Here is a 15,284-nt window from a genome sequence, read left to right on the forward strand (position 1 = left end):
TCTACCTGTCCATTAAAAGACCAGGCTCATCAGTAGGTACGAGTACTCTGGTGGGCCATATGGATAACTTTTCCTCTCACCTTACTTTGCTGTGGGGGCGACCAGTCAAAATCTCTCCGGGTTCTTGTTAATTCTGGGGCCGACATTTCATGGACGCCACCCTGGTGTCTGAGCTGGGCATCCCCACTCAGCAGCTCTCCATTCCCATGGACATTAAGAGCACTAGATGGGCGTGCTATAGGCAGGGTCACCAACAATACTACTCCTATCCACCTGCGTGTGTCCCGGAACCACAGAGTCTGTGCAGTTTATGCTCATCAAGTCTCCTCGGGTTCCCGTGGTATTGGGGTTTTCTTGGCACAATCCTCTTATCAACTGGACTGCTGGTACTATCATGGGCTGGAGCCCGTTCTGCCACGCCCATTGCCTGAATTTGGCGCAGCCTACCCCGGGACGTCTTCCAGTGGGTTCAGAAGAAGCCTCAAATGAAGCACAGTCATAGCATATTAATAAACAAAAAATCTGACATTGTTTTTCATTGGAATTTGGTTGTGCTTTCAGATGGTTGAAAGCATAAGGATAACACAATGGAAATTCAACAAACTTTTGGTTTTCTTTTTGAGTGGGTGAATATTGTTGTAATCTCATTGATCAACATCTCAAACAAATATTACCCAAAGTATCCACGTTGAAATGATGTGGTGTGTGCCCAGTAGGTTCTGAAACTTGTTCAAATTACTTACGTGCTATGTTCTGCAATTCAACTTTTAGCTGCCAAGTACAGCACAGATCTAATAATATTATTAAACCACTAGCTACTACTACTAAATACACCTTGTAGTGACCATTCCCCCTTTAAATTCAAACTGACCCCTGAACAACCCAATTACTATGGGGAACAACCAGCAGCACTTAAACATTTTTTTTAAGACCCGTAGTTGAATCTGCCAACCCAGCCATTTTATACAATTTTCCGGATTGAACTGGATTGAAAATAAAATAAAAGGCCCAAGCTTCCCTCTCACACCCAGCCTTTACTACTGCCAGATGCTTCTTGCTAATGAGCACAGTAGGGGGGCATAGGGGGGCTGGGTTGGGCTGGGCAGCAGGAGAACCTGGGTTTGAGATTGAGACTTCTCCACTCCACCTCACAGTGTGCAAGGGAGTTCTCTGCCAATTCTCACTATTCTCTAGCCTGGTCAATCCACCAATGAAAATAACTACATAATTATGGGAATAAGGAGTAGTAAAGAAATATGGAGTTTAATTGCGTTTGAGTTTTGCAAGTGATGACATTGAACAAATGTGGAATAATTAGATATGCAAAAAGTCATCAACGTAAGGGTATTGTCTTTTTTTCACCCAACTTTTAACCTCAATCCAATATGTTTTTTGTTTTTTTCCACATTGAATTCTCATTAGTTGACAACTCATTCAAATGTAAATCAAAGGCAGACGTTGAACTGACGCCTGTGCCCCAGTGGGGTGCTCTTTGAGCGTCCGTTGGATAAGTGTGCAATCTAATCATGTTCCACTAGATGACGGTGTTTCATCAGGAAAACAACTGCAATTATACAGAATCAGATCGCCACACTGGCTATAGCACAGTTCAGTTTGAACTGAGCAGGAATGAAGTGAAACAGTGGAAAATATATTGTACATATACAATAAAGTAATGTTTTCAGACAGTTTAACTATTGAACAGGCCTATAATGTGGATGTGAATGTAAAAGCTAGCAGTCTACCATTGGGGAGGCTCCTTGAGTATTGAGCAGATATTAGGTACATTTATCATCTGTCATGACAGTGTGCAGCATGTCAGCCATGTGGAGACTTAATGGGATGTTAATGTCCCTCTGTGTTCTGGGCACTAATTATTAATAAGCTAGGTGCCCTCCACCACCTGACTAATAAGCAGAGCTTATTAGAGGTAATTCCATTTACCAACATTGAAGATGCTACTGTCCCATCTATTCCTCATTAGAATGAAAAAAAAAGTTGTACTCATTATGGTACTGTCCCACAAATGTGTGGCTATGCTTAATATGAAAGCATAACATTTGTGATATATGTAATTTCCTGTCAGATAGAATGTACAGTAGCAAGTAGTACACTTCATTGGAAATTCTCTCAATTGTCTGTCAGTTCCCTTTCAGCTATGGGGAGTTTGCATGCTACCACCCTCTGCTGAAGAATATTAGAATCATGCCTGATTAATTTATTCAACTCTTCCACTCTTCACCTAGAGCTTAGCAGAACAATTCACAATTAATTGGAACGTGAAATGTATCAGTCTTTACTCCAACTTAACTGTTCCACTTAACCTCTAGCGACGAGCAATCCCGTATCCGGGAGCGTAATCATAGCCTCAAGCTCTTACAATAACGCAACGTTTCCTATTCATAAAAATCGCAAATGAAATGAAATAAATATATTCAAACACAAGCTTAGCCTTTTGTTAACAACACTGTCAACTCAGATTTTCAAAATATGCTTTTCAACCAAAGCTACACAAGCATTTGTGTAAGTGTATTGATAGCCTAGCATAGCATTAAGTCTAGCATTCAGCAGGCAACATTTTCACAAAAAAAAGAAAAGCATTCAAAATAAAATCATTTACCTTTGAAGAACTTCGGATGTTTTCAATGACGAGACTCTTAGTTAGATAGCAAATGTTCATTTTTTCCAAAAAGATTATTTGTGTAGACGAAATAGCTCCATTTTGTTCATCACGTTTGGCTAAGAAAAAGACCGGAAAATGCAGTCACTTACAACGGCAAACTTTTTTCCAAATTAGCTCCTTAATATCGACAGAAACATGTCAAACTATGTTTAGAATCAATCCTCAAGGTGTTTTTCACATATCTATTCGATAATCTATCAGTGGTGGCAGTTGGCTTCTCATCAGAAGCAAACGGAAAAATACTGCAGCTGGAGATTACGCAATAATTGCAACGGAGGACACCAAGCGACCACCTGGTAGATGTAGTCTCTTATGGTCAATCTTCCAATGATATGCCTACAAATACGTCACAATGCTGTAGACACCTTGGGGAAAACGTGGAAAACGTAAGCTGACTCCTAGCTCCTTCACAGCCATATAAGGAGTCATTGGAATGAGGCAGTTTTAAAAAATGCGGCACTTCCTGATTGGATTTTTATCTGGGTTTCGCCTGTAACATCAGTTCTGTGGCACTCACAGACAATATCTTTGCAGTTTTGGAAACGTCAGAGTGTTTTCTTTCCAACGCTGTCAATTATATGCATAGTCGAGCATCATTTCGTGACAAAATATCTTCTTTAAACCGGGAACGTTTTTCATCCAAAAATTAAAAGAGCGCCCCCTATAAAGGAGGGCGTGCTGATCCTGAGTTGCAGGATAGAGGGGTGGATCTGGACTCATGGTCGGATCACATGAAGCTATCCTCCCAGCATGGAAATATATAGCTGGCTGAGATCTTAGTCTCCTTCGGTGTTAAACAGGACTCACGTTTGGATGACGAGTGTCGTAGGGGAATCCCTGGCTTCGAGCTGAGTTTTGTCATCGAGTGCACAGGAGGTTGGTGGCACCTTAATTGGGGAGGACAGGCACGTGGTAATGGCTGGAGCAGAATGAGTGGGAAGGTATCAACAACATCAAACAGCCATTATTATGAGCCAAGTAGCTGCGCACTTCTCAGTGGAGTGCCCCCCCGCAGTGAAAGGCATCCAGGTTTGGTGGGAAATACCTCCACCGGTGCTAGCTGCAGTCAAGCACCGCTTGCCTCTTTTTCAAGACTTCGTCGATGAGCTTAAGAGGACCTGGGCCCAGCCGCATTCAGCCAAGCTGATGTTGCATGGATATTCCCACTTCATGCATGTGGAGGGGATGGAGGGAGCGTGGCTTGTCCACACGCCTCCGGTGGATGGGAAGCTAGCTGACTACCAAGCCCCATTGGCTAACAAAGGGATGTCTAACCCCAACCTGTCCCGAATAAGCACGGTCATTTTTCGGGGGCATAGCTTGACAAGGTGTACCGAGCACAGGGGGTGGTGGCCCGGTTCCTGAACACAGTCACAATGCTGCAGGTTTACCCGACTGAGCTGTTGGCTGACCTGGCCATGGTTCTGGCTGCTGGGGAGCTCCACGCAGGACTCCTAGATGATATTTGTGAAGATTTCTTCTTGCGCATTGTACTGTCTCTGCACTCGGGAGGAGCTTGGGGGCTAACCTAGTGGAGCAGCTGCACCTTTGGTTGACTGTCGCAGGTGCTCGAAATTATGAATGCTCACGAACAGCTTTTGTCAGTGCGCCCAAGCGACTGGTTCACCTTCATTGACCTGAAGGACGCAAACATTTCAATGCTGAGCCTACTCTGGTCCTCCCTTTCGTGCTTTCCCTCTTGCTTCCCACTTTCAACAAAGTTGTGGAGGCCAACCTGGTCTCAGAGCAAAACGTATGCAAGTGCACCCTCAGTGAGAGCGTTGTATGGATATACTGTAAGTGGTGGGTATTCCTACAGGTTTTTTTTTTAGCAGGGCCGCTCGTTCACCTCCCTGAAGGTGTACACTGAGTGTACAAAAAATGCTCGTTCCATGACATAGACTGACCAGGTGACAGGTGAAATGATCCCTTACTGATGTCACTTGTTAAATCCACTTCAATCAGTGTAGATGAATGGGAGGAGACAGGTTAAAGAAGGATTTTTAAGCCTTGAATCATTTGAGACATGGATTGTGTATGTGTGCCATTCAGAGGGTGAATGGGAAAGACAATAGATTTAAGTGTCTTTGAACGGGGTATGGTAGTAGGTGCCAGGCGCGCCAGTTTGTGTCAAGTACTGCAATGCTGCTGGGTTGTTCACACTCAACAGTTACCCGTGTATATCAAGTATGAGCCTTATGCATGTACATTGAGTGGACCAGGGGTGTCCATTTGTATGACCAACTTTTGTCTGATTTTATAATCCGGCTGGTGGTAGAAAGCTTTCTAAGCAGCGTCTCTCCTGCTGGATTGTGGAAGCTATTTCTCTGTCATATGACAGCAAGGGGGGGTCTGGCGGCATCTTGGATGTTGTTTAAAGGGTTTCCTGTGGGAGATATTTGTGCTGTGAAGAGTTGAGCATCACCACACACCTTTGTTCGGGATAGACACCAAACAGTTTGGGATATGTGGGTACGTACCTGCAAACACACGCACACACACACACACACTCTTTCGGGGAAAACATTCAAGTTGTAATAGTTCAACCAGCAATTAAAACACATTGGGTACTGTGTACCCCTTTTCTAGAGACTTAATCTAAGCACTGCTTAGTTTCCCGTTAGCCCGGACCATACAGGAAACTGTAACAATGGCTAATAAATTGTCCAGGGCGGTCAATGGAGGGAACCAGTAGTTAGGGGGAAAGAAGGGGAGTCAAGGGGAGGTAGAGCGGACATGCTCAAATGTTTACTCGGGGACAGGGCACATTCCACAGTGAATAAACCCTTGACACAATCACATGGAAAAATACAAACACACAAGCACCCACGCACATATCCACACAAACACAAATGCAAACACACACACACACACGAGAGACACACATAGACAATGACTAATGCATGGAACACAAATACGCTCAGATTACATTGTTCTCAGAGGGTACAATAGGATAAACATGTATTTTTTTCCATTCTATTTAGAGAATTGTAGTTAATTTCTAGCTTTCTGTTCTATATTTGCTGGCATGTGCATTATGTTCCATTTCCTTGAAGTGCTAAACCCACAGAACTAAGATTAACTCATTTTATTTGTATGGCTAAACCATTATATAACACTGAGCTGAACTAAACTGTGCTGTCCTGTGCTGAGCTGTGCCGGCTGTGCTGTGCTGTGCTATGCTATGCTGTGCTGTGTGCTATGCTATGCTATGCTATGCTATGCTATGCTATGCTGTGCTGTGCTGTGCTGTGCTGTGCTGTACTTTACTATACTTTACTGTACTTTACTGTGGTGTGCTGTGCAGTATTGAAAGGAACTGAGCTGTGCTGTTCTGCACTACATCCCCCCTGTCATTCTCAACCATCCCAGTCTGAGTGAGAGGGCCCTTGTTGATAAGGCACCTCACCACGTTTGGGGACGTGAAGTTGCCCTCCCTCCCTTCCTTATCTCCCACCAGCTGGTGAGGGTGATGTGACATCATAGAGAGAGAGAGCTCCTTCTCCCCCCCACCCACTTTCTGTGCTGCTGGGCTTTTCCCTTCCTTCATATGCCCACATAGTTACATCATAGAGGAGACCAGGGGCAATGGTAACACCTTGAAGTTCTCGGAACAGCGTACATGCCCATTTTAGGTTCTGTCCCTGCTTGAAAAGGTTTCAGCAAAATATCTCACCATTTTTTTTTCTTTTTTTTTCTGTCGGTTGTGTTTTAGTTATACTGTCCTGAATGTTAATGTCCAATCGATTTAACTAGGATAATTTCCATCACTATATATTGGCTAAACATTGACATGAATGACGTGTTATTATTGTTGTCTCTTGCTAGGCACATGAGGTTTAGTCAGGACTGCTGGGTTTGGGGCAATTGTAACGCAGTGTTAAAATATGAAAATAAGTTATTTTATCTTTAAGATTGTATGAATTATACATTAATTATACAAATACTACATTTAAATAGACTTGGAATAATGTAGAGTGCCAAAGAAGTTGTAAACATATACATATCTAACTGTGTTACTCGGGTCAACCTTGAGAACATGCCCCCCACCAATGTCTGTCTGTGTCAAGAGCAGCTCCATCCGAGACAGTCAGTATCCACCATATGTCCTGTAGTCGAAATTTCCTGTATTTACCAAATCATGAGAGCAAACCACACACAAGTCAGAGTTATCATGAAGTCAATCTTTAATTATATGAGCTCCATCACAACCTTTTGACTCTCAGATCAATTCAGTATCTATAAAATGAATTCTCTCATTGCAACTGAGATCCTTTATAGCAAAGACACACATAGCCAGATAGCATTGGCTATAAATTATCGTTCAGCTTTGTCTCCTAAACTATGTGCTTTTCTCACTCTCAGGACCATAAAACAAAACCTATCTCAACAGGCATATATCAAATACACCCCTCCTGGACAAGATCACAGAGACACAGTGACTGGCACACAGACATTGTGGAGCCAAGAGATAATTTGTTTAAAAGATATGTCTACATATGAAGACAAGCTTGACCCCTCCCCTCTCTGTGGCCCAAGTAACTGACCCCATGACAGAGAACAGATAACTGCAACCGGCCAACAGTATTATCCAAAAATAGACATTCTGATGAGAAGTAACTCACAAGCATATAATGAAAATAAAACATCTTATCTATGTTACCCAACTAATTCTGATTATTCCCCCACAGTCCTCAGCCCCACGACCACACACACACACACACACACTCATACTTTCCAGGTCCATTCCCAAACAGTTCGAACTACTAATTTTGAAAATTACTCTCTCCAGAAATAAGTCTCTCACTGTTGCCGCCTGCTTACCGACCCCCCTCAGCTCCCAGCTGTGCCCTGGGCACCATTTGTGAATTGATCGCCCCCCCATCTAGCTTCAGAGTTTGTTCTGTTAGGTGACCTAAACTGGGATATGCTTAACACCCCGGCAGTCCTACAATCTAAGCTAGATGCCCTCAATCTCACACAAATCATCAAGGAACCCACCAGGTACAACCCTAACTCTGTAAGCAAGGGCACCCTCATAGACGTCATCCTGACCAACTGGCCCTCCAAATACACCTCCGCTGTCTTCAACCAGGATCTCAGCGATCACTGCCTCATTGCCTGTATCCGCTACGGAGCCGCAGTCAAACGACCACCCCTCATCACTGTCGAACGCTCCCTAAAACACTTCTGTGAGCAGGCCTTTCTAATCGACCTGGCCCGGGTATCCTGGAAGGACATTGACCTCATCCCGTCAGTTGAGGATGCCTGGTCATTCTTTAAAAGTAACTTCCTCACCATTTTAGATAAGCATGCTCTGTTCAAAAAATGCAGAACTAAGAACAGATACAGCCCTTGGTTCACTCCAGACCTGACTGCCCTCGACCAGCACAAAAACATCCTGTGGCGGACTGCAATAGCATCGAATAGTCCCCGCGATATGCAACTGTTCAGGGAAGTCAGGAACCAATACACGCAGTCAGTCAGGAAAGCTAAGGCCAGCTTCTTCAGGCAGAAGTTTGCATCCTGTAGCTCCAACTCCAAAAGTGTTCTGGGACACTGTGAAGTCCATGGAGAACAAGAGCACCTCCTCCCAGCTGCCCACTGCACTGAGGCTAGGTTACACGGTCACCACCGATAAATCCATGATTATCGAAAACTTCAACAAGCATTTCTCAACGGCTGGCCATGCCTTCCGCCTAGCTACTCCAACCTCGGCCAACAGCTCCGCCCCCCCCCCCCCGCAGCTCCTCGCCCAAGCCTCTCCAGGTTCTCCTTTACCCAAATCCAGATAGCAGATGTTCTGAAAGAGCTGCAAAACCTGGACCCGTATAAATCAGCTGGGCTTGACAATCTGGACCCTCTATTTCTGAAACTATCCGCCGCCATTGTCGCAACCGCTATTACCAGCCTGTTCAACCTCTCTTTCATATCGTCTGAGATCCCCAAGGATTGGAAAGCTGCCGCAGTCATCCCCCTTTGAAGAGGGGGAGACACCCTGGACCCAAACTGTTACAGACCTATATCCATCCTGCACTGCCTATCGAAGGTCTTCGAAAGCCAAGTCAACAAACAGGTCACTGACCATCTCGAATCCCACCGTACCTTCTCCGCTGTGCAATCTGGTTTCCGAGCCGGTCACGGGTGCACCTCAGCCACACTCAAGGTACTAAACGATATCATAACCGCCATCGATAAAAGACAGTACTGTGCAGCCATCTTCATCGACCTTGCCAAGGCTTTCGACTCTGTCAATCACCGTATTCATATCGGCAGACTCAGTAGCCTCGGTTTTTCGGATGACTGCCTTGCCTGGTTCACCAATTACTTTGCAGACAGAGTTCAGTGTGTCAAATCGGAGGGCATGCTGTCCGGTCCTCTGGCAGTCTCTATGGGGGTGCCACAGGGTTCAATTCTCGGGCCGACTCTTTTCTCTGTATATATCAATGATGTTGCTCTTGCTGAGGGCGATTCCCTGATCCACCTCTACGCAGACGACACCATTCTATATACTTTTGGCCCGTCATTGGACACTGTGCTATCTAACCTCCAAACGAGCTTCAATGCCATACAACACTCCTTCCGTGGCCTCCAACTGCTCTTAAACGCTAGTAAAACCAAATGCATGCTTTTCAACCGATCGCTGCCTGCACCCGCATGCCCGACTAGCATCACCACCCTGGATGGTACCGACCTTGAATATGTGGACATCTATAAGTACCTAGGTGTCTGGCTAGACTGCAAACTCTCCTTCCAGACTCATATCAAACATCTCCAATCGAAAATCAAATCAAGAGTCGGCTTTCTATTCCGCAACAAAGCCTCCTTCACTCACGCCGCCAAGCTTACCCTAGTAAAACTGACTATCCTACCGATCCTCGACTTCGGCGATGTCATCTACAAAATTGCTTCCAACACTCTACTCAGCAAACTGGATGCAGTTTATCACAGTGCCATCCGTTTTGTCACTAAAGCACCTTATACCACCCACCACTGCGACTTGTATGCTCTAGTCGGCTGGCCCTCGCTACATATTCGTCGCCAGACCCACTGGCTCCAGGTCATCTACAAGTCCATGCTAGGTAAAGCTCCGCCTTATCTCAGTTCACTGGTCACGATGGCAACACCCATCCGTAGCACGCGCTCCAGCAGGTGTATCTCACTGATCATCCCTAAAGCCAACACCTCATTTGGCCGCCTTTCGTTCCTGTACTCTGCTGCCTGTGACTGGAACGAATTGCAACAATCGCTGAAGTTGGAGACTTTTATCTCCCTCACCAACTTCAAACATCAGCTATCTGAGCAGCTAACCGATCGCTGCAGCTGTACATAGTCTATCGGTAAATAGCCCACCCATTTTCACCTACCTCATCCCCATACTGTTTTTATTTATTTACTTTTCTGCTCTTTTGCACACCAATATCTCTACCTGTACATGACCATCTGATCATTTATCACTCCAGTGTTAATCTGCAAAATTGTAATTATTCGCCTACCTCCTCATGCCTTTTGCACACCTTGTATATAGACTCCCCTTTTTTTCTACTGTGTTATTGACTTGTTAATTGTTTACTCCATTGCTATGCTTTATCTTGGCCAGGTCACAGTTGCAAATAAGAACTTGTTCTCAACTAGCCTACCTGGTTAAATAAAGGTGAAATAAAAAAATAAAAAAACACACACACGCACACAGACGCTGACCCCTGACCTCTGACCTCTGTAACCTCCTGACCCCTCCTCCTGCTGTATTCTGGGATATAGGGTCACTTTCTCACTGTGGTCAGTGAGGCCTGAATATGACCCTTCCTTCATCAACATTAGCATGAACACACATAAAACATATACAGCTCGGAATGGTATGGAGTTCGGGCACAGCCAGTAGGAAAAAGATAACAGTTACCAGCTAACCATACCAGCCCATCCTCTGTGTGACTGTGTCCACAGAACTCTACTGAGACCTGAATATGTTATGCCCTTTCATCATCATTATCACACATACACAAGATATATAGCTGAATGCTACGGACACAGACTGTAGTAAAAAATATAGTTATTAGCCATGACAATTCTCTCTCATGAAAAAGTCTTGCAAAAGTTCTCTAAAATAATCACCCACAAAAATGTGTTCCTGGAGTTTGTTTGTGGCTGTGACGAGTAATCTCTTATCACTCTTATCTGAAACTTTGAACCACTATCCTCCCGAAACACATACTCACATTACACCACCACACACTCTCACACCCAACCCAAAACGTTATACAGAATGAAATGTTTCCTCTTTATAAGACACCTATGGTGCACATTATTCTCAGTAGACCACAGTATCATATTTTTAGTCCAATTGTGACAATGTTCGTAAAACATAATTGTCATGTTTATTTATCTTCCCGAACCCTTCCTTTGTTTTTGCACTGACAATTTATAGTTATTTACTGGAAAAGCACACAGCAAAGTCTGGATTCTGAAGACAAATGATAATGCAGTGTTCTATGCTATGGCAAGCACCAAGTTTTAGAACCTGGAGAAATGGTATTACCACTCCTGCCAATTCAGAAAACAGGGAATACATTTTATGAAATAAAGACACGCCAGACCTTCATTTTAAATGACAATTGTTTCTCAATTATAATATCAAACAATTATGATATAAAAAATATAAAAAATCATTGAATTTTTACAATTTACCAACAATTTATTAATTGTTTATATCATCAGCAACTTACAAACACTTTACTGGTAATATTATGCTCCAACTTCCCCAAAACCTACCCTCACTGAGAGGTTTTGGCTCCAATTTTCCGGTTCTCCATTCTCAAACTTTAGAGACTTATGGTATAGTACAGGTAGTCTGTCTGCGTGCTATGGAACTCTCACTGAGAAGACTTAGAGGGCTGAGGTTTTGGCACCAGCTCTGCTTCGGTCTTCCTGTAACTTAAAAGAGACTCAGTACCTGACATTACAGTACCTGTCTCTATGCCAGACTCACAGTCTAGCACCTGTCTGCCAGGGTTCTGATAACGGCATGGGCCAGGAGGTGTTGTGAAATATGTGGTGACCAGATGTACGCAGAAACTGCATGTTTTCACTTCTTCATGGTCAGATCAAAATATTATCCTCCTGGCATTGAAACGTTATCAGCATATTTATCTTGAGAGAGGTGTGTGTGTGTGTGTGTGTGTGTGTGTGTGTCACCACAACAGTGTTCTTGATTTCATTTCGGTAGAGAGTTATTAGGTTATAGGTTAGGAGTCAGAACTGATGTTGGGTACAAGTGAAACCAGATCGTTGCTCCTCTGGCAGGCCAGTATTTTTAGAGACTGGGCCTTAGTAATTACCATGCTCTCTCTCTCTCTCTCTTTCTCTCTCTCTATCTCTGTATCTCTTTCTCTGTCTCTGTGTGTGCATGCCCATGTTAACTAGTGCTCTCCATCCGTCACAGTGGCCAACAGGACTCGGGAATAGGAATGCTAAATACATAAAAGCACATGGCATACATGTCATTATAATACCAACCTCAGCCCTGGCTAGCTAAAATCACACGGTCCACATTTCACAAATGTGCCTCCTCAAAGGCATTTAGAATACAGCTAGAAAACGCTGTACAGATCTATCTTGCACATGTTGTATAACATAGATTGTTAAATTATACTGTGCCTAAAATAGACTGAGTACAACAAACAGTTGGTTGTTGTCACAATGAATATATCTGGTACTCCGTTATGACCCATAAAAGGTGTAAAATGTATTCTCAGCTGTACATATCCTCTCTCAAACCTTGAATCATCTGTGCCATGAAAATACACACAGAGAGATCTACACCAGAAGTGAGAGAGGACATACCTCCAAGCCAAGGCCCCTTTAAACAAAGACATGGACAAGAACTGACAGCCTTATCAATTATCTTTAAAAAGTGTGAGGCTGAGGCACCTCTGTCCGTAGCCTGTTTTTGAGGAACTGTGTGAACAGATAAGTCTTATAAATCCTTCCACCCACCTGGCCTCTCTAATCCATAGAGAAAAATACAACCATCCAACTGGTTTGTTCCTCTCATTCCATTACAGTAAGCAAGATTCTCCCCTACAGGATCCATAATGTGTGTGTGTGTGAGAGAGTTCAGTGCCAACTAGGTAAACAGGGGTTGGCTAAATGTTCCATAGGTTACTGAACCACAGGAAGTGAGCACAGTGTACATACTGTATGACATGAATGTTCAGGAAAACAACAACAGATTAAACAACAGATTAGTAATACTGTACACTATTTACATAATGCATTATCTGTTCTAAATTAATGATGTGCAAGCCCTAAGTGTGTTTCATAATTACTTAAAGGAAAGTTGATAATAGTCATATTCACATTCATTAATAGAACGGAGAGAGAGCTTGGCACTTGATCAAAATTAGAAATGGCTTGTCTTTCATATTTGGACTATGCCAAAAAACAAAAATGCATGAAAGTAGCAGAATGGGTGTGGTGTTGTTGTTTACCACAGAGAATTCCCAGCTGTCAGCTACACGTGGCAGGGGATATTTAAACTTTTACTGGCAGCATTATGTAAGTCTCTGTTTTAAAGGGAGTCTTTTTTATCGGTCCCCAGGAGGCAGGGCCCAGAGATTAGAAGGCTATCTCCTATCCTGCAGTGGTGCTTCGGGGCCTGGGGGCCCTGAAGACAGGAAGGAAGGCCGGGCAGTGGATCCAGGGTTGCAGCGGCTCCTGCCAAAGGGACAGAAAGGGCCTGTCTGCAGCGACCCAGACCTAGACCAGCGTTTTGGAAAAACACACAGGAACCCAGAGACACCAACTGCATGACAAACACCTCACATAGAGAGAGAGAGAGAGAGAGAGAAACAGAGAGTGAGTTAATGACAAAGATAGAGAGAGGGTGAGAGAGAGAAGGGATAGAGCAAAGGGAGAATGCAAGAGAGAGAGGGACATCTTGCTCTGCGGGACCCCTAAGCCTGCCAAATGAGCTCCCTAGTCGGCTCTGCCTCTGTCCTCTGTCCCTCTATTGCCTCTTGTTACACACATAGATTCAGCTGAGTCAGAGCCTATTCAGGCCTCAACCCCCAGACATACACAGACACATAGCCAAAGACCTGCAGAACAGAGCCAGGAAAACTCCCCAGCAAAACACCTCAATGATGCCAGGACTCAGCCTCAGCTCCACTCCCCTCTCCTCTCCCCTACCCATTTCAGACAGAAAATGTGGTGTATTAACTGTAAAAAAAAATACAAATAAAAAAATTAAAAAGTGTTTTTTTGTCACAATGAAGATATTTAGTACTACGTTATGACCCATAAAGTGTGTAAAATGTTTCCCAGCTGCACATATGCTCTCAAACCTTGAATCATCAGTACCATGAAAAGACACACTGCAAGAGATCTATACCAGAAGTGAGAGAGGACATACCTCCAAGCCAAGGCCACTTAAAACAAAGGCATGGACAAGAACTGACAGCTTTATCAATTATCTTTTAAAAACATGTTTGGTTCCAGGACATAGCTCTATTCTTTTAACAGGAACTTGGTCAGCGAGGCTGAGGGTCCTCTGTCTGTAGACTGTTTTTGAGGAACTGTGTGACCAGATACAGTAAGTCCAACCCCAGGCAGTGTTCAGGAATGTGTCACGCCCTGACCTTAGATATCTCTCTTTTCTTTATATTTTGGTTAGGTCAGGGTTTGACTAGGGTGGGTACTCTAGTGTTGTATGTCTAGGGTTTTGTATGTCTAGGGTTTTGTATGTCTAGGGTTGTTGTAGGTCTAGGGGGTTTGTATTTCTATGTTGGCCTGATATGGTTCCCAATCAGAAACAGCTGTTTATCATTGTCTCTGATTGGGGATCATATTTAGGCAGCCTTGTTTCCCACTTTCTGTTGTGGGATCTTGTCTATGTGAAGTTGCCTGTCAGCACTCGTTTGTATAGCTTCACGTTTCGTTTTGTTATTTTGTTAGTTTGTTCAGTGTTCCTTAATTAAATAAATAAGAATGTACGCATACGACGCTGCGCCTTGGTCTCCTTCATACGACGAACGTGACAGAATGTGGAACTAGACCTGTCTGTTTCAGAAGTCCTTCCACCCACCTGGCCTCTACTCCATAGAGGAAAATGCAACCATCCAACTGGTTTGTTCCTCTCATTCCATTGGAGTAAGCAAGATTTTGCCCTACAGGATCCATACTGTACAGAGAGATAGAGCGAGAGTTCAGGGCCAGCTGGGAGGACAGGGGTTGGCTGAATTTTTCCTAGGTTACTGAACCAAAGGAAGGGAACTCAGTGTACATGTCAAGAAAGTTCAGGAAAACAGCAACAGATTAGTATAATTTATGATGTGCAAGCCTTTAAGAACTCTGCAGTAAAGTGTGTTTCTCAATGACTAGAAGGAAAGTTAATAATAGTCCTATTCACATTCAGTAATAGAACTGAGAGAGAGAGAGCTTGGCACTTGATCAAAACAGGCCAAAATGTATTACAAATTGAATGTGCTTGTCTTTCAAATTCAGACTCTGCCAAAAAACAAAAACGCGTGACAATAGCAGAATGGGTGTGGAGTTTTTGTTTACCACAGAGAACTCCCAGCTGACATCTACATGTGGCAGGGGG

At 43.8% G+C, this 15,284-nt stretch overlaps 1 long non-coding RNA gene across 1 annotated transcript; it reads left to right on the forward strand.

Moving 5' to 3' along the window:
* The first annotated feature begins 4,908 nt into the window (after window positions 1-4,908).
* Window positions 4,909-13,937, forward strand: LOC115136382 (uncharacterized). The gene is made up of 2 exons (XR_003864603.2): window positions 4,909-5,155; window positions 13,281-13,937. It is a non-coding gene; the product is annotated as an uncharacterized LOC115136382 (long non-coding RNA).
* The last annotated feature ends 1,347 nt before the right edge of the window (window positions 13,938-15,284 follow it).

This window comes from Oncorhynchus nerka, linkage group LG10 (assembly GCF_034236695.1).
Source record: "Oncorhynchus nerka isolate Pitt River linkage group LG10, Oner_Uvic_2.0, whole genome shotgun sequence".
NCBI lineage: Eukaryota > Metazoa > Chordata > Actinopteri > Salmoniformes > Salmonidae > Oncorhynchus > Oncorhynchus nerka.